At 42.3% G+C, this 18,419-nt stretch overlaps 1 long non-coding RNA gene across 1 annotated transcript; it reads left to right on the top strand.

Moving 5' to 3' along the window:
• The first annotated feature begins 5,180 nt into the window (after positions 1–5,180).
• LOC137222218 (uncharacterized) lies at positions 5,181–15,922 on the top strand. The gene is made up of 3 exons (XR_010942387.1): positions 5,181–5,302; positions 11,166–11,435; positions 11,602–15,922. It is a non-coding gene; the product is annotated as an uncharacterized lncRNA (long non-coding RNA).
• The last annotated feature ends 2,497 nt before the right edge of the window (positions 15,923–18,419 follow it).

Below are 18,419 nucleotides of genomic sequence, written 5' to 3'. Positions count from 1 at the left end.
AAATGTTTAACAAAGATCTAGAAGAACTAAAGAACAAACAGAGATGAACAACAATAACTGAAATGAAAAATACTAGAAGGAATCAATAACAGAATAACTGAGGCAGAAGAACGAATAAGTGAGGTGGAAGACAAAATGGTGGAAATAAATGCTGAGGAGCTGAATAAAGAGAAAAGAATGAAAAGAATTGAAGACAATCTCAGAGACCTCTGGGAAAACATTAAATGCACCAACATTCAAATTATAGGGGTCCCAGAAGAAGAAGAGAAAAAGAAACGGTCTGAGAAAATATTTGAAGAGATTATAGTGGAAAACTTCCCTAACATGGGAAAAGAAATAGTCACCTAAGTCCAGGAAGCACAGAGAGTCCCATACAGGATAAACCCCAGGAGAAACACACCAAGACAAACACACATATTAATCAAACTAACAAAAATTAACTTCAAAGAAAAAAATATTAAAAGCAGCAAGGGAAAAAGATAACATACAAAGGAATCCCCATAAGGTTATCAGATGATTTTTCAGCAGAAACTCTGCAGGTCAGAAGGGAGTGGCAGGATATACTTAAAGTGTTGAAAGAGAAAAACCTACAACCAAGATTACTCTACCCAGCAAGGATCTCATTCAGATTCGACAGAGAAATCAAAATCTTTTCAGACAAGAAAAAGCTAAGAGAATTCAGCACCACAAAACCAGCTTTACAACAAATGTTAAAGAAACTTCTCTAGGCGGGAAACACAAGAGAAGAAAAAGACCCACAAAAACAAACCCAAAACAATTAAGAAAATGGTAATAGGAACATACATATTGATAATAACCTTGAATGTAAATGGATTAAATGCCCCAACCAAAAGACACAGACGTGCTGAATGGATACAAAAACAAGACCCATATATGTGCTGTCTACAAGAGACCCACTTCAGACCTAAGGACACATAAAGACTGAAGGTGAAGGGATGGAAAAAGATATTCCATGCGAATCGAAATCAAAAGAAAGCTGGAGTAGCAATACTCATATCAGATAAAATAGACTTTAAAATAAAGACGGTCACAGACGTAGAGAAAGGACTTGAGGACACAGAGGGGGGAAGGGTAAGCTGGGATGAAGTGAGAGAGTGGCATGGTCATATATATACTACCAAATGTAAAATAGATAGCTAGTGGGAAGCAGCCACATAGCACAGGGAGATCAGCTCGGTGCTTTGTGACCACCTAGAGGGGTGGGAGGATGGGAGGGAGACGCAAGAGGGAGGAGATATGGGGATACATGTATATGTATAGCTGATTCACTTTGTTATACAGAAGAAACTAACACACCATTGTAAAGCAATTATACTCCAATAAATGTTAAAAAAAAATTAAAAAATAAAGACTGTTACAAGAGATAAGGAAGGACACTATATAATCATCAAGGGATCAATCCAGGAAGAAGATATAACAATTATAAATGTTTATGCACCCAATGTAGGAGCACCTCAATACATAAGATAAATGCTGACAACCATGAAAGGGGAAATCGACAGTTACACAATAATAGTAGGGGTCGTTAACACCCCACTTACAACAATGGACAGATCATCCAAACAGAAAATAAATAAGGAAACACAAGCTTTAAATGACACAATGACCAGATAAATTTAATTTATATTTATAAAACATTCCACCCGAAAGTGGCAGAATACACTTTCTTCTCAACTGCGCATGGAACATTCTCCAGGATAGATCATATCTTGGGTCACAAATCAAGCCTCAGAAAATTTAAGAATATTGAAATCATATCAGCCTGTTGTATTTTGTTATAGCAGCATGAGCAGATTGAGACAGACCTTGCTGCATACCAGGTCACATCATGGTGGAGCCAGTCAGGTGGATCGGATTCCCGGGGATGTTATAACAAACAAGGTGGCTTAAAACAACAGAAATGTATTCTTTTACAATTCTAGAGGCCAGAAGTTGAGATCAAGGTGTCAGCAGGACCGAGCTCCTTCTGAAGGCTCTAGGGGAGGATCCTTCCTTGTCTCTTCCAGCTCCTGGGGGCTCCAGGCATTCTTTGGCTCATGGCTGCATCACCCAACCTCTGCCTCATTGTCACATGATGTTCTTCCTATGTGTCTGTGTCCAAATTTCCCTTTTCTTATAAGGACCCCATCCACCCTAATTCAGTTATGACCTCTTCTTAACTTAACATCTGCAAAGACCCTATTTCCAAATAAGATCATAGTCACAAGTGCCAGGGATTAGGACTTGAATCAAATATCTTTTTGAGGGGACACAATTCAACCCACCATACATGGGTTTGGAGGAGACAGGCATGGGGGTTAATTTAGTTAGTACTGTGACTTTGGTCAAGCTCTTCCCTCTCTGAGACTCTGCTAAAGCATGGTGATGACCAACACGCCCCTCCTGGCCCATCTGATTGTCTCCCAGCCTTCTGCATCTCATTAACAGTCACCCATACACCCAGTTGTTCAGGCCCCAAACCCAGAGTCATTCTCAGTTCCTCCCCGTCACCCCAAGTCTGTCACCTCAGGAGCCATCCACCCAGTCCAAGCTCCACCGTCACCTCTCAACTCATCTCCGCATCTCCACCTTGACACCCTGAGGTCTGTTTTCCACTTCTCAGGCAGCTGGTGGCTAATCTCTTCCCCTGACATTTAGAACAAAATCCAGTCTTCTTAAAAGAAGACCCAATTTGTCTCCTCGACCTCATCACTGCTGTATGTCCCACAGACCCATGGTAGAGGGCTGAATGGTGGCCCTCCCAAAGTGTATGTCCATGTCCTCACCCCTGGAACCTGTGACTGTGACCTTAACTGGTAAAAGGGTCTTTGCAGATGTAACTAACTTAAGAATCTTGAGAAGAGATCATCCCGGATATTAGGATGGGCTCTAAATCCAATAAGTGTTCTTATCAGAGAAAGGCAGAGTGGGATTTGGGAGGAAGAAAGAGAAGAAGGCCATGTGAAGACAGAGGCAGAGATTGGAGTGATGTGGCCACAAGCCAAGGAACACCTGGAGGCCCCAAAAGCAGGAAGAGGCAAGGAAGCATCCTCCCCTAGAGCTTTCAGATGGAGCTCTGTGGTTCTAATAAGGAACAATTTCCAATGTACATAGTGGAAAAAACAAGATGCAAAACAGCAGGTATTTTAAAAAGAGAAGATGGGGACACATATATGTATACATGCTCACATAGGGAAAGAATATTTTTAAATTTATTTATTTATGGCTGTGTTGGGTCTTCGTTTCTGTGCGAGGGCTTTCTCTAGTTGTGGCAAGCAGGGGCCATTCTTCATCGCGGTGCGCGGGCCTCTCACTATCGCGGCCTCTCTTGTTGCGGAGCACAGGCTCCAGACGCGTAGGCTCAGTAGTTGTGGCTCGCGGGCCCAGTTGCTCCGCGGCATGTGGGATCCTCCCAGACCAGGGCTCGAACCCGCCTCCCCTGCACTGGCAGGCAGACTCTCAACCACTGCACCACCAGGGAAGCCCGGGAAAGAATATTTTTAAAGTGGGGAGAGCAAGGGGGCATGGTGGTGTCTGGGGGAGGGAGACAGAAGTTGGGGATGGGGAGGAGACTTGGGAACACTGCTCACGTTTTGGAGTCTTTACATCTTTTATCACGTGCATGTATCACAGAGATCACCTTTGTTTTAAAATGCTGGTTAGAAAGCTGGAGCAGTGCTGCCCCCATAGAACTTTCCATGATGATGGAAATGTTCTCTGTCTGTGCTGCCCAATACAGGCAGCCACCAACCACACCTGACGATTGAGTGCTTGAAATAGGGTTAGTTCCACTGAGAAAGGGAATTGTCAATTTTATGCAAGTGTTATCCATTTAAATTTAAATGGCTACCAGCTACCAAATTGGACAGTGCCACTGTGTAGCATCGTGGACAACGTCTTAGGATAACATATTAGGTGAAAAGAGCCAGGTCCAGAAGTGGAGGTAGGATTTGGAGGATATTATGTTAAAAAAAAAAAAACAGCTAGAAGTACAAGGGGGAAAAAATGACAAGAAATAAAGCAAAACACAACCCACAGCTGGAAATGGGGATTATTTTTCTTTCTCCAAATGTTCTGTAATGAGTTTACATTATTTTTAGAAATATATGTATGTATTGTTCTCTCTATATAGCATATTATATACGACAATGTAATAGTATAGTAAATTATATATAGCACATTAAATTAATGTAAATTACTATATGTTATGCTATAGTATATAGTAAATTAAATCACATATATTTTTGTGTGCTGTATTAAATGACATATATTGATACTATATTAATTTATCATATGCTATTATAGTACATAATAAATCAAATTATGTGTAGTATATTAATTTACTATATGCTGTTACAGTACATAGTAAATTAAATGACATATAGTACATTAACGTACTATGTGCTATTTTATAGTACATATGAAATCAAATTACATATAACATATTAATTTACTTATACTATATCATAGTATACTGTTATACTAATAATATTAAATATAAAATTATATATTCAATATAATTTAGATATCCTAACTTATTCGATGCCTTCTGAGTTTTGCAAGTGCTGGACGGTTCAGCTCCCTGGACAGATGCACCTTCTCTGTGTCTGGCAGTCCAGTGTTTATGCCTCTTCCTGTCCTTCTCGGATAAGCGAATTCAGCTCTCTGAATGTTAGTTCCTCACCTGCAAAATAGGAAGGTCATCGTGCCTCCCACGTGCTAGAAACTGCTTCTCCAAATGTGCTCAGTGCACCCATGTGGTCCCTGAAATCCTTTCCAGGATCTACAAGGTCAGACCCCTGACCATGACATTAATACTACGTCATTTGCCTTCTTCCCTGGGTTGGCATCTGCCCTGACGGTACACTAGCAACCTGCTGGTGCCTTAGCAGGAATCAAGACAGCAGCGCCAAGTGTACAAGGAATCGCGGCTGCTCACCACAGCGCATGCGCAGAAAAAGCAAAAAAGCGGGGTGGGGCGGGGGAGCCAGTGTCTCTTGATGTTATTACTGAAGCTTGGTGAAACAGTAAAAATTACTAATTTAAAAAAATTTCAACCCTTGAGTATGTTTTTCCTCCTCATTCACTTTCTCATGTTATTTTATAATTCACATACGATAAAATTGACTCTTCTTTTTGATGTGGGGGTGGGGTAGCAGATTTTAGCGCACGCGCAATTCGTGTAACCACCGCCACAATCAGGATGCTGACCCGAAGAGCTTCATCAGCCCTCAAAACATCCTTAGGCTGCCCATTGGACATCCCTCCCCAACTCCTGGTACCTCCCCGTTTCTCTGTCAAGGTAAGTTCTTCTTCTGGAGAATGTCACATGAATGGAATCATACGGTAGGTAACCTTCTGAGGCTTCTTTTCGCTCAGCATAATGCCTTTCAGAGTCGTACATATTGTCACGTATCCAAAGCTCTCTCTTTTTCATCGCTGGGCAGTATTCCATTGTACGCATATATCAGTCTCTACTCAAGATATTTGGGTGATGGATAGTGTCTTGGGGCTGCCATGACAAAGCACCATAAACTGGGGGGCTTAGAACAACACAGATTTATTCCCTCGGGGTTCTGGAGGACGGAAGTTCAAAATCAAGGCATTAACAGGGCCATACTTCCTCCCAAGGCTCTAGGGAAGGATCCTTCCTTGCCTTTTCCAGCATCTGGTGGTGGCTGTCAGTCCTTAGTGACGATAATCAGCTTGTAGATGCATCGCTCCAGTTTCTGGCTCTGCTGTTACATGACGTTTTCCTCTTTATGTCTGAGTTCAACTTTTCCTCTTCCTGTAAGGACAGCAGTCTTACTGGATTAGGGCCCAACCTGGTGGCCTCATTTTAACTCAATGACATCTGCAATGAACCTATTTCTAGATAAGGTCATATTTTTAGATACTGAAGGTTAGGACTTCAGTACATCTTTTAGGGGGACACAATTTACCCCACAATAGGTGAGTCCATGTCTCTTTAATATTTTGTGTAACAAAATGGGAAATACACATAAAGTCCTCCTAATGAGCATTAAGTTCAATGGTCATCTCTAAAAAAAGGCACTAGAACAAATTTTCGAGTCCAGCTGGCATCTTTTTTCAGGGAACACCATTTTTATTTGAAATATCTGACAAACTATGATTCAGACTTGGCTGTTTGGCAAACAGTTTTCTCAAAAACAAACAAAAGGAGCCTGTTACTTCAAGGAAAACAACACAGTTCTGTTGCCAACGTAAGATTTAAGCTTTCAAGGTAAAATCAAAATTTTGGAAATCCCATGTCTGCCACTGTCTGACCACTTTCTGACACTGTTAAAATTTTTTTATTTATTTATTTTTGGCTGCATTGGGTCTTCATTGCTGTGCGTGGGCTTTCTCTAGTTGCGGCGAGCAAGGGCTACTCTTCATTGCGGTGCGCGGGCTTCTCATTGCAGTGGCTTCTCTTGCTGCGGAGCATGTGCTCTAGGCGCACGGGCTTCAGCAGCTGTGGCTTAGCTGCTCCGCGGCACGTGGGGTCTTCCTGGACCAGGGCTCGAATCCGTGTCCCCTGCATTGGCATGCGGATTCTTAACCACTGCGCCACCAGGGAAGCCCTCTGACACTTTTAAAAGGCTTTTCTTATGAGACAGAATGGTGGTGATATTAACAAATGTAGGTTTCTGATGTTGAACAATAAAATGTGACAACTTCTGCGTAACCCAGGGAACCAATATTTTGCAAATGATCGATGTTACAATCATCACAGGAGATGTATTCAGAGCGCAAGACAGATCAATAGATTTTATTTTATTTTATTTGGTTGTGCCAGGTCTTAGCTGCAGCAGGCGGGCTCCTTAGTTGTGGCATGCAAACTCTTAGTTGCGGCATGCATGAGGGATCTAGTTCCCTGACCAGGGATCGAACCTGGGCTCCCTGCATTGGGAACATGGAGTCTTATCCACTGCACCACCAGGGAAGTCCCAGATCAATAGATTTTAATCTAGCCAAGCCTAGTGAGTTGAATGGGGGCTGCCAAAAACATATTCATGCTCTAACTGCCAGCATGTGAATGTGACCTTAGTTGGCAAAAGAGTCTTTGCAGAGGTAATTAAGTTGAGGATCTCAGGATGAGATCATCCTGGATTACCCGGATGGGCCCTAAATCCAATGACAAGTGTCTTTATAAAAGACAGAAGAGGAGAAGACATAGACACAGAGGAGGAGGCTACGTGGTGAGTAGAGACAGGGATTGGAGTGAGGCAGCCCCAGCTGAGGAATGCCTGGAGCCACCAGAAGCTAGAATAAGCAAAGAAGGATTCTCCCCTTGAGGATGGTACATGCAAATGCTCTGGGGTGAGAGACAGCGTGGCATGTTCTAAGAACTGCATAGTTTGGAGAGGCTCAATATTAGACATAAGATATAACAAATTTAGATATAAGCCATGAGAAGTAACAAAATAGACACTTTTTCTATTAAAGTCCAGATGGTAAATATTTTCAGCTTTGCAGGTGAGATGGTCTATGGCTCAACTATTCAGCTCTATCATTGTTGCTTGAAAGCAGCCATAAACAATACATAAACAGATGGGCATGAATGTGTGCCGATAAGACTTTATTTCTGCATGGAAGCAACCTAAGTGCCCATCGACAGATGAATGGATAAAGAAGATGTGGCACATATATACAGTGGAATATTACTCAGCCATATAAAGAAACGAAATTGAGTTATTTGTAGTGAGGTGGATGGACTTAGAGTCTGTCATACAGAGTGAAGTAGGTCAGAAAGAGAAAAACAAATACCGTATGCTAACACATATATATGGAATCTAAAAATAAAAATGGTTCTGAAGAACCTAGGGGCAGGACAGGAATAAAGACGCAGATGTAGAGAATGGACTTGAGGACACGACGGGGAAGGGTAAGCTGGGACAAAGTGTGAGAGTGGCATGGACTTATATATACTACGAAAAATAGATAGCTAGTGGGAAGCAGCCGCATAGCACAGGGAGAGCAGCTCAGTGCTTTGTGACCACCTAGAGGGGTGGGATAGGGAGGGTGGGAGGGAGACGCAAGGAGGAGATATGGGGATATATGTATATGTATAGCTGATTCACTTTGTTATACAGCAGAAACTAAGACACCATAGTAAAGCAATTATACTCCAATAAAGATGTTAAATAAATAAATAATGAATACACACACACACACAAGACTTTATTTCTGGACACACGTGATTCGAATTTCATATAATTTTCACATGTCATGACACAATTGTCCTCTCTTTTCCCCCCAATCATTAAACAAATGTAAAATCCATTCTTAGCTCTAGGGTTGTACAAAATCAGGCAACCCTGACCTAGCTTAAAAAATAGAACATTTCCAATACTTGAAAGTTCCCTGCACCTCACCCAGTCATGTTCCCAGCCATGATCTTGCATCTTGTGTTCATCATTCTCTTCATTTGTGTGACGGTTTTGTTACCAAACCAAGCTTAAGTATGCTCACCAGCACACAGTAAAGTCAATCTACTGACAACAGGTTGTGTTAAAGGAAAGTACAGCAATTATTGCAGGCACCAAACAAGGAGTCCAGGCAACTAACACTCAAAAGACCTGAACTCCCTGATGGCTTTCAGGGAAAGGTTTTTAAGGACAGGATGAGGGAGAGGCTTGCAAGGTGCATGATCAGTTCATTCTTCTGATTGGCTGGTGGTGAGGTAATCAGGAGTCAACATCATCAACCTTCTGGTTCCAACGAGTCTGGGGTCTATGTGTTTGTGGTCAGCATAGAGTTAACTTCTTCCACCTGAATTGGGTTTTCAGTATCTGCAAAATAGCTCAAGAATATGGCTCAGAATATTATCTATAGCCCTTGAGGAGGAACTAAAGGTCTTTGATTTTGTTTAATGGCTAAACTATTATTATTTTGTCTTGCTTGACTGTTTTTCTTTGCTTCTTCACTTTCTCACTTCTCTAAATTTATTCTTTGGAACTTGGGGAAGGCCTAGGAGGCTAAAGTTCTTCTACAAACAAGAGGCAGGCAGAGGACATGGTGGGTGGATCTCTCTCTGCTCTCTGCCATGTGAAGATATGAGGAGAAGACAGCTATTCACAAACCAGGAAGAGAGCCCTCACCAGACACTGGATCCGCTGACAACTTGATCTTGGACTTCCCAGCTTCCAGAACTGTGAGAAATAAATGTTGTTTAAGGAGGCCAGTCTGTGGTAATTTGTTATAGCAGCCTGACCTAAGATACCTAATTATGGTAGGTTTTTATGAGGAAACGTGTATACTTGAGGGATGGCGAGATGCCCATTTGTGGGGTGGCACAGAGTTTGATACGACCGCCTTGGTTTTACTTAGTTAATTGTACTGTTCATTTCTTCCATTAATTATCAGATTTTTAGAGTTAGAGTCTTAAAAATCTTCCAGTCCAGGTCTGGCAAACTTTTCCTTCAAAAGGCTAGACAGTCAATATTTTCAGCTGCACAGGCCAGTCTCTGTTGAAATGACTCCACTCTGCTGTTATAGCTTGAGAGGGGCCATAACAATGTGTAAGCAAATGAGCGTGGCTCTGTGCCAATAAAAGTTTATTGACAAACACAGGCAGTGGGCCGGATTTGGCCTATGCACTATGGTTTACCTACCCTTGACCTGGTCCAACATTTTCATTTAATAAGGAGGAATTCGCCCGGGATCATGCAGCAGGTGAGAAGCACTCACTCTCAGAACTCACTCTCAGGCTTGCGAACATCCTGTCTTGGTGCCTTCACTTTGACCTCTCAGCTGGCTTCTATGAGCTCAGATGCTTGTATCCTCCGCTGCTTAAGCTATGACTTTTCCCAGATGCCTCCAGGCAGGTACCAATCAGAAGGTGCAAAATAAACACAGTTATAACCGCCCACATCTGTGGTAACATTTGGATGATGGTCTTACCTTTGCTAAACACCTGCTCAGCATCAGAGACTCTGCCAAACTCTTCCCACGTGTGTATCTTATGCTTCCTTAAAGAAAACCAGAGAAGTGAAGTGTAAAGGAAGAAGCCTATCTCTTGGAATGAGATAGGTATGGATTTCAGTTCTGCCCCACTGTCAGCTCTGTGTGATTGATGTCAAGTCACTTGGCCACTGAGCCTAAATTTTTTCCCTTAGAGTGTAACAACCCACTTCAAAGACATACTGTTTAGAAAATACCTGCTTATGTGCTTGGCATGTTTCAAGTGCTTAATAGAAATTTCTAGCTGCAACTGTGGTCTGGATTTGCTTACGAGAAATAGTGGGCGGCTTCTGTGGGTCCCTGCACCTGGTGCCCGCAGCTTTGTATAATCCCTACCCTTGATTGTAGGGTACTTGGAATTTGCTTTGAATGAACATAAATCAACAACTGATTGAATGTGATTCCTCAAAAAATTAAATATAGAATTACCATATGATCCAGAAATTCCGCTTCTTGGCATATATCCAAAAGAATACAGAAGAAAACTTTGTAGGTGATGAAAATGTTCCATATCTTAATTATGGTGGTGATTATGTGGGCATATTCATTTTGCAAAACTGATTAAATGGTACACTCGAAATGGGGATGAGAAGCGATGAAATGTCACTTCCAAGATTAGGTTGTAAAAAATATATGACCCAGAAATTCCACTCTAAGGTATATAACCCAAAGATATGAAAACAGGTATTCAAACAAATGTTTAGAGCAGCACTATCTACAATAGCCAAAGGGTGGAAACAACCCAAATGTCCATCAATGAATGAATGAGAAACAACACGTGGAATATTATGCAGCCATAAAAAGGAATAAAGTTTCAATATATGTTACAAAGTGGATGAAGCTCAAAACCATTATAAAAAATTATGCTAAGTGAAGGAAGCCAGACACAAAAGGTCACGTACTCTCTGATTCCATTTGTTTGAAATGTCTAGAATAGGCAAATCCATTGATACAGAAAACAGATTGGTGGTTGCCTGGAGCTGCAGAAGCGGGTATGAGGAATGACTGCTACTGGGCATGGGGTTTCCTTTCGGGGTGATGAAAACGTCTTGCAACTAAAGAGAAGTGATAGTTATACAACATTATGAATGTACTAAGTGCCACCGAATTGCTCACTTTAAAAAGCTTAGTTTTATGTTATGTGAATTTCACCTCAATTTAGAAAAAAACAACAACTGTGACTTCCATTTTCCTAACAGGAAAGATATTTCTTGCTGGCTTTGATGAACTTGCCGGGTTGAAGAAGCCCCCATGGCAAGAAATTGAGGGCAACTTCCTGTCAACAGCCCGTGAAAAACTGAGTCCTCAGTTCAACAGGCCACAGGGATCAAAACTCTTGCCAACAACCATGTGAACTTGGAAAGCTGATTCTTCCCCAGTCAAGCCTCAAGATGAGACCACAGCCTCATGGCTCTTAGTTAATCTTTGAAATAGCCCATTGTAGAGGCAAGATGCTTGAATTTCAAGAGGTAAAGTCACCTGCTTATTTTTAATAAGTTTACCCTGACACTGAGCCCCTGCTCATGTCACCAGCTCTGTGGCCTCCTATGGCTAACATCTGTGAGAGATGCAAATACCTAATGTACAGTAGTTTGCTTGATAAATATTCTTTTGCTTCCTCCTTCCCTTTCTTAGGTGGAGAGTAGGAAGAGGCATCACTTAATGGTTAAAAGAAAAGACGTTGCAGATTTCTCCCTACTGGAGAAGACTACAACATACCCTGTGCTGCTGAGTATTTTTTACAAATTGAAGATCTGTGGCAACCTTGTGTAGAGCAAGTTTATCGGCACCATTTTAACAACAGCATTTGCTCACTTCATGTCTCTGTCACATTTTGGTAATTCTTGTAATATTTCAAACTTTTTCATTATTATTATATTTTTCACGGTGATCTATGATCAGTGATCTCTGATGGTACTGTTGTAATTGTTTTGGGTGCCATGAACCGCATGCCCATGTAAGATGGCGAACTTCATTGATAAATGTTGTGTACGTTCTGACTGCTCCATTGACTGGCTGTTCCCCCATCTCTCTCCCTCTCCTCAGCCTCCCTATTCTCTGAGACACAACAATATTGAAATTAGGCCGGTTAATAACCCTACAAGGGCCTCTAAGTGTTGAAGTGAAAGGAAGAGTCACGTGTCTCTCACTTGAACTCAAAAGCTAGAAATGACTAAGCTCAGACATGTCAAAAGCTGAGACGGGCCAAAAGCTAAGCCTCTTGTGCCAAACAGCCAAGATGTAAATGCGAAGGAAAAGTTCTTGAAGGAAGTTAACAGTGCTACTCCAGTGAACACATGAATGATAAGAAAGCGAAACAACCTTATTGCTGATACAGAGAAAATTTTAGTGGTCTGGGGAGATCAAACCAGCCACAATATTCCCTTAAGCCAAAGCCTAATTCAGGACAAGACACTGACTTTCTTAAATCCTATGAAGGCTGAGAGAGGTGAGGAAGTTGCAGAAGAGAAGTTTGAAGCAAGCAGAGGTTGGTTCATGAGGTTTAAGGAAAGAAGCCATCTCCACAACATAAAAGTATAAGGTGAAGCAACAAGTTATCCAGAAAATCTAGCCAAGATAATTAACGAAGGTGACTACACTACACGGCAGATTTTCAGTGTAGACCAAATATCCTTATATTGGAAGAAGATGCCATCTAGGACTTCCCATAGCTAGAGAACAGAAGTCAATGCCTGACTTCCAAGATTGAAAGCACAGTCTGACTCTTATTAGAGGCTAATGCAGCTGGTGACTTTAAGTTGAAGCCAGTGCTCATTTACCATTCTGAAAATCCTAGGGTCCTTAAGAATCATGCTAAATCTACTCTGCCTGTGCTCTATAAATGGAACAACAAAGCCTAGATGATAACACACCTGTTTACAACATGGTTTACTGGATACTTTAAGCCCACTGTTGAGACCTACTGCTCAGAAGAAAAAGGTCCCTCTCAAAATGTTACTGCTCATTGACTATACACCTGGTCACCCATGAGCTCTGATGGAGATGTACAATGAGATTCATGTTGTTTTCATGCCTGCTAACACAACATCCATTCTGCAACCCATGGATCAAGGAGTAATTTTGACTTTCAAGTCTTATGTTCAAAAATACATTTTGTAAGGCTATGGCCACCATAGATAGTTATTCCTTTGATGGGTCTGGGCGAAGTAAATTTAAAATCTTCTAGAAAGGACCCGCCACCATTCTAGATGCCATTAAGAACATTTGTGATTTGTAGGAAGAGGTCAAAATATCAACATTAACAGGAGTTTGGAAGAAGTTGATTCCAACCCTCATAGATGACTTGAGGGGTTCAAGACTCAAGTGGAGGAAGTAACTGCAGGTGTGGCAGAAATAGTAAGAGAACTAGAATTAGAAGTGGAGCCTGAAGGTGTTACTGAATTACTGCAATATCATGATAGAACTTTAATGAATGAGGACTGCTTCCTGTGGATGAGCAGAGAAAGTTGTTTCTTGAAATGGAATCTACTCCTGGTGAAGATGCTGTGAAGATTATTGAAACGACAACAAAGGATTTAAAATGTTACATAAACTTAGTTGATAAAGCAGTGGCAAGGTTTGAGAGGATTGATTCCAATTCTGAAAGAAGTTCTACTGTAGGTAAAATGCTGTCAAAAAGCATCACATGCCACAGAGAAATTGGTCATGAAAGAAAGAGTCAACAAATATGGCAAACTTCATTGTTGTCTTAAGAAATTGCCACAGCCACCCCAACTTTTGGCAATGATCAACCTGATCAGTCAACTGCCATCAACTCTGAGGCAAGACCCTCCACCAGCAAAAGGATTATGGCTCACTGAAGGCTTAGACGATGGTTTGCGTTTTTTGGCAAACATATATTTTTAAATTGAGGTGTACAATTTTTAGACATAATGCTATTGCACACTTAATAGACCTCGGTATAGTGTAACTTTTATATACACTGGGAAATCAAAAATTTCATGTGACTCACTTTATTGTGATATTCACTTCTTTGTGGTGGTCTGGAACTGAACCTGCAATATTTCTTAGGTGTGCCTGTATGGATGTGTGTGTCATATTCATATGCATATTTCAAAGCTCTGACCTCTGGACATGGTGACTAACTGTCTCAGTTTGCCTGAGACTATCCCAGTTTCAACACTGAAATGCCCACATTCTGGGAAACCCTAGGGTGGTTGGTCATCAACTGCTGAGCTGGAACTAGAAGCAATGATATCCCAGTAGCAATGAGAACACCTCATGCACAGGTTTTGGTTTCTAAATACCATTCTCCAACAAAAGAACCAGGGCTCCTTGGAGAAATGGTTGGTTCTAGGGCTGGAACAGCAGAAGTATCTTGTGTCAGTTCCTTCCCCTCTCTGAGCCTCAGTTTCCCCATCAGTCCAGTGGGAATAACAGTTTCCCACCGTAATGGGTTGAATTGTAACCACCCCCACCCCCCAATAAATGTCTACCCAGAACCTGTGAATGTGATCATATTTGGAATAAGAGTCTTTGCAGTAAGGATCTTGAGATAAGATCATCCTTGATTTAGAGTGGGCTATAAATCCAATGACAAGTGTCCTTATAAAAGAAAGGGAAAGAGACAGAGAGAGAAGGCCATGTGAAGATGGGGGCAGAGATTGGAGTGATGGCAGCAACAAATCAAGGAATGCTTGAAGCCACCAGAGCTGGAAAAGACAAAGAAGGATCCTCCCCTAGAGCCTTCAGAGAGAGCACAGCCCTGCCCACACCTAGATTTCAGACGTCTGGCCCCCAGAACTGTGAGAGAATTAATTCCTCTTGTTTTTTTTTTTTTTTTCCTTGCGGTTCGCGGGCCTCTCACTGTTGTGGCCTCTCCCGCTGCGGAGCACAGGCTCCGGACGCGCAGGCTCAGTGGCCATGGCTCACGGGCCCAGCCGCTCCGCAGCATGTGGGATCTTCCCGGATCGGGGCACGAACCCGTGTCCCCTGCAACGGCAGGCGGACTCTCAACCACTGCGCCACCAGGGAAGCCCTAATTCCTCTTGTTTTAAGTGACCAAGTTCATGGTAATTTATTACCATAGCCACAGGAAATTCATACACCCACCTTGGACTGTTGCAATGACCAAGGAAAATAAGGCATGTACAGTGCTCATCAAAGGGTGTGGCACCAAGAAAGAAAGCCCTCGGAATGTGGTTACTGTTCTCTTTCTCTGTAGGACTAGACCCTGGCACCCAGTGGCTCTGCATCCACCCCATCCTTTTCACTACAACAATCTTCCTCTTAACTGAAAGCAGGGTCTCAAAGAGGTATTTGTACACCCATGTTCCAGCAGCATTTTGCAAAATAGCCAAAAGGTAGAAGCAACCCATGTTTTCATCAATGGATGAATGCATAAATAAAATGTGGTATATCCATATAAAGTAATACTATTTACCCTTAAAAAGGAAGGAAATTCTGACCCATGCTACAACATGGATGAACCTTGAGGACATTATGATGAGTAAAATAGTCCAGTCACAAAAGGACAGTTACCGTATGATCCCAGTAATGTGAAGTCCCTAGAATAGTCAAAGTCTTAGAGAAAGAAAGTAGAATGGTGGGTGCCAAGGGTTGGGGGAGGGGAAATGGGAAGTTTGTGTTTGATGAGGATAGAGTTTCAGTTTGAGAAGATGGACGAGTTCTGGAGATGAATGGTGGTGATGGTTACACAACAATGTGAATGTACTTAATGCCACTGAATTGTGCACTTAGTAATGGTTAAGATGGAAAATTTTATGTTGTGTCTTTTACAATAATAACAATAATAATAGAACCATGTTGTGTATTTTACGATAATAATAATAACAATAACAATAAAAGAACCTTCCTCTCAACTCAAGACCAAAGAAGCTACTGAGCGCGACACCTGCATCTAAAATTAGGCTGGACTTGAGAGCTGGCCATCAGAGTTCTCACACCTACATGGGATGGCAGCGTCAGCCTGCCCTGCCAGTCATTCCCCAACCAGCCCGTGGCTTGCCCACCCCCTTCCCAAAATAGGCTGAGAGGCTATTTTGATACAATCTGTTCTCTCATAAAATGAGATCTCAGAACATTTGTGCTGGAAGGCAGGGAGCCAGCTTATTGCCAACACCCACCAGGTGCTAGATGAGTCCAAGCAGAAGCATTCTGTGCACTCTTACAGAGCTGTCTTTGTAATCCAACTCCAGACACTCCTGCTGGTTGTCCGAGGAGGAAAGTGAGGCTCGGAGAAGGGGGGTTACTCGCCCAATGCCACACACCTCGAAGGTGAAAAGGCAGGATAGGAACAGGTCTGAGAAGCTTCAGAGCCTATTCTAGTTTTCCTTTTCTTTTGATTAAGGTAGAATTCTCAGCATACGGTTCTGTAAGTTTTGACCACGATCAAGATACAGAACAGTTTTGCTGCCCTCTCCCCTTGAAGTTCCCCTGGCCCCTTTGAAGACAATCTCCCCTCCCACTCCTAGTCCCTGGTACCCACTGATCTGTGTTCTGTCTCCATCATTTTTGCCTTTCCTATAACATCCTATAAAGGGAGCACACGGGATGTAACCAGAGTCCGGCTTCTTTTGAAATTCATTCACATTGCTGTGTGTGTCAACCATTCGTTCCATTCCTTCTCTGAGTAGTATTCCATGGTGTGATGGGATCATTGTATGATGTTCATCCACTCACCAGCTGATGGGCATTTGGGATATTTCTGGTTTTGGGTGATTACCAAAACCAGCCGCTATAAACATTTCTTGTGCGAACATGAGTTTGTGCTTTACTTAGAAACGGGATTGCTGCGTGATATGGTCAGTGATGTTAAATTTTATATGAAACGACCCAATTCTTGTCCACTAGCAGTGCATGAGCATTCCAGTTGCTCCAAATCCTTACCAGCACCTGGCATTTTTAGTTATTTTTATTTTACTCACTTTAACTGGTATAGTATTCGTGTGCTAGGGCTGCCGTAACAAAACACTACAGACTGGGTGGCTTCAGCAACAGAAGTTTATTTTCTGACAGTTCTGGTGGCTGGAAGTCCGAGATCAAAGTGTCAGCAGCACATCTGGTTTCTTCTGAGACCTCTCTCCATTGCCTGTAGATGGCCATCTTCTCCCTGTGTCCTCACATGGTCTTTTCTCTGTGTATGTCTGTGTTCTAATCTCCTTTTTCATAAGGACACTAATCATACTGGATTAGGGTCCACCTTAAAGAGTTCATTTGAATTTAATCACTTCTTTAAAGACTCCAACTCCCAAAATGGGGGTCGGGGGGTGTCACAATTCGGCCTATAACAGATACTTCAGTGGCATTTTATCATGGATTTAATGTGTATCTCATGTGATTACTTGTCATACATCTATTCTCTTTGGTGAACTGTCTGTTCAAATCTTTTGCCCAATTTTTATCGAGTTTTTTTTCTTAAGTTTTATTTTACAGCTTTATTGAAATACTATTGACATACAATAAACTGCACAGATTTAAACTATACAATTTGATAAGTTGTGACATGTATATAGACCCGTGAAACCATCACCACAATCAGGAGGGTGAAGACATCCATCACCCAAAGTTTTCTTCTGCTTCTTTGCCATCCCTTCTACCCCAGCACCTGTCTCGTCTCTCTCCCCGAACACCCACTGATCAGATGTTATTACAGGTGAATTTGCCTTTTCTAGAATTTTATATGAATGGCATCATCCCATATGCATACTTTTTTGTATGGCTCTTTTCACCATCATGATGCATTTGAGGCTCATTCATGTTATAGTTTGTTCCTTCTTATTGCTGAGTACTATTCATTCAAATTTTTTTTTTTTTGGCCGCACCGCACAGCATGCAGGATATTAGTTCCCTGACCAGGGATCAAATCCCAGCCCCCTGCATTGGAAGCATGGAGTCTTAACCACTGGACCACCAGGGAAGCTCCCATTCACCTTTTTTTTTTTTTTTTTTTTTCCCGGTACGCGGGCCTCTCACTGTTGTGGCCCCTCCCGTTGCGGAGCACAGGCTCCGGACGCGCAGGCTCAGCGGCCATGGCTCACGGGCCCAGCCGCTCCGCGGCATGTGGGATCTTCCCGGACCGGGGCACGAACCCGCGTCCCCTGTATCGGCAGGCGGACTCTCAACCACTGCGCCACCAGGGAAGCCCCGTGTCCATGTCTTTGTGTGGACACATATTTTCATTTCTCTTGGGCACATAAATACCTGAGTGGAATGTCTGGGTCATACAAAACTTTTTAAGAAACTGCCAAACTGTCTTAACTTTTGTTTAACTTTTTAAGAAACTGCTGAACTGTCTTCCAACGTGGTTGCACTGTTTTCCATTCCCACCTGCCATGTATGAGATTTCCATCTGCTCCACATCCTCACCAGCACTTAGTATGGTCAGTCTCTTTACTCTTAGCTCTCCTAGTGGGCGTGAAGTGGTGTCTTCCCACTCGTTTCCCCAATGGCCAAGGATGTTGAGCAACTTT

Source organism: Pseudorca crassidens, chromosome 3 (genome assembly GCF_039906515.1).
Source record: "Pseudorca crassidens isolate mPseCra1 chromosome 3, mPseCra1.hap1, whole genome shotgun sequence".
Classification (NCBI taxonomy): domain Eukaryota; kingdom Metazoa; phylum Chordata; class Mammalia; order Artiodactyla; family Delphinidae; genus Pseudorca; species Pseudorca crassidens.
This window is presented reverse-complemented; position numbering and strand designations above follow the sequence as displayed.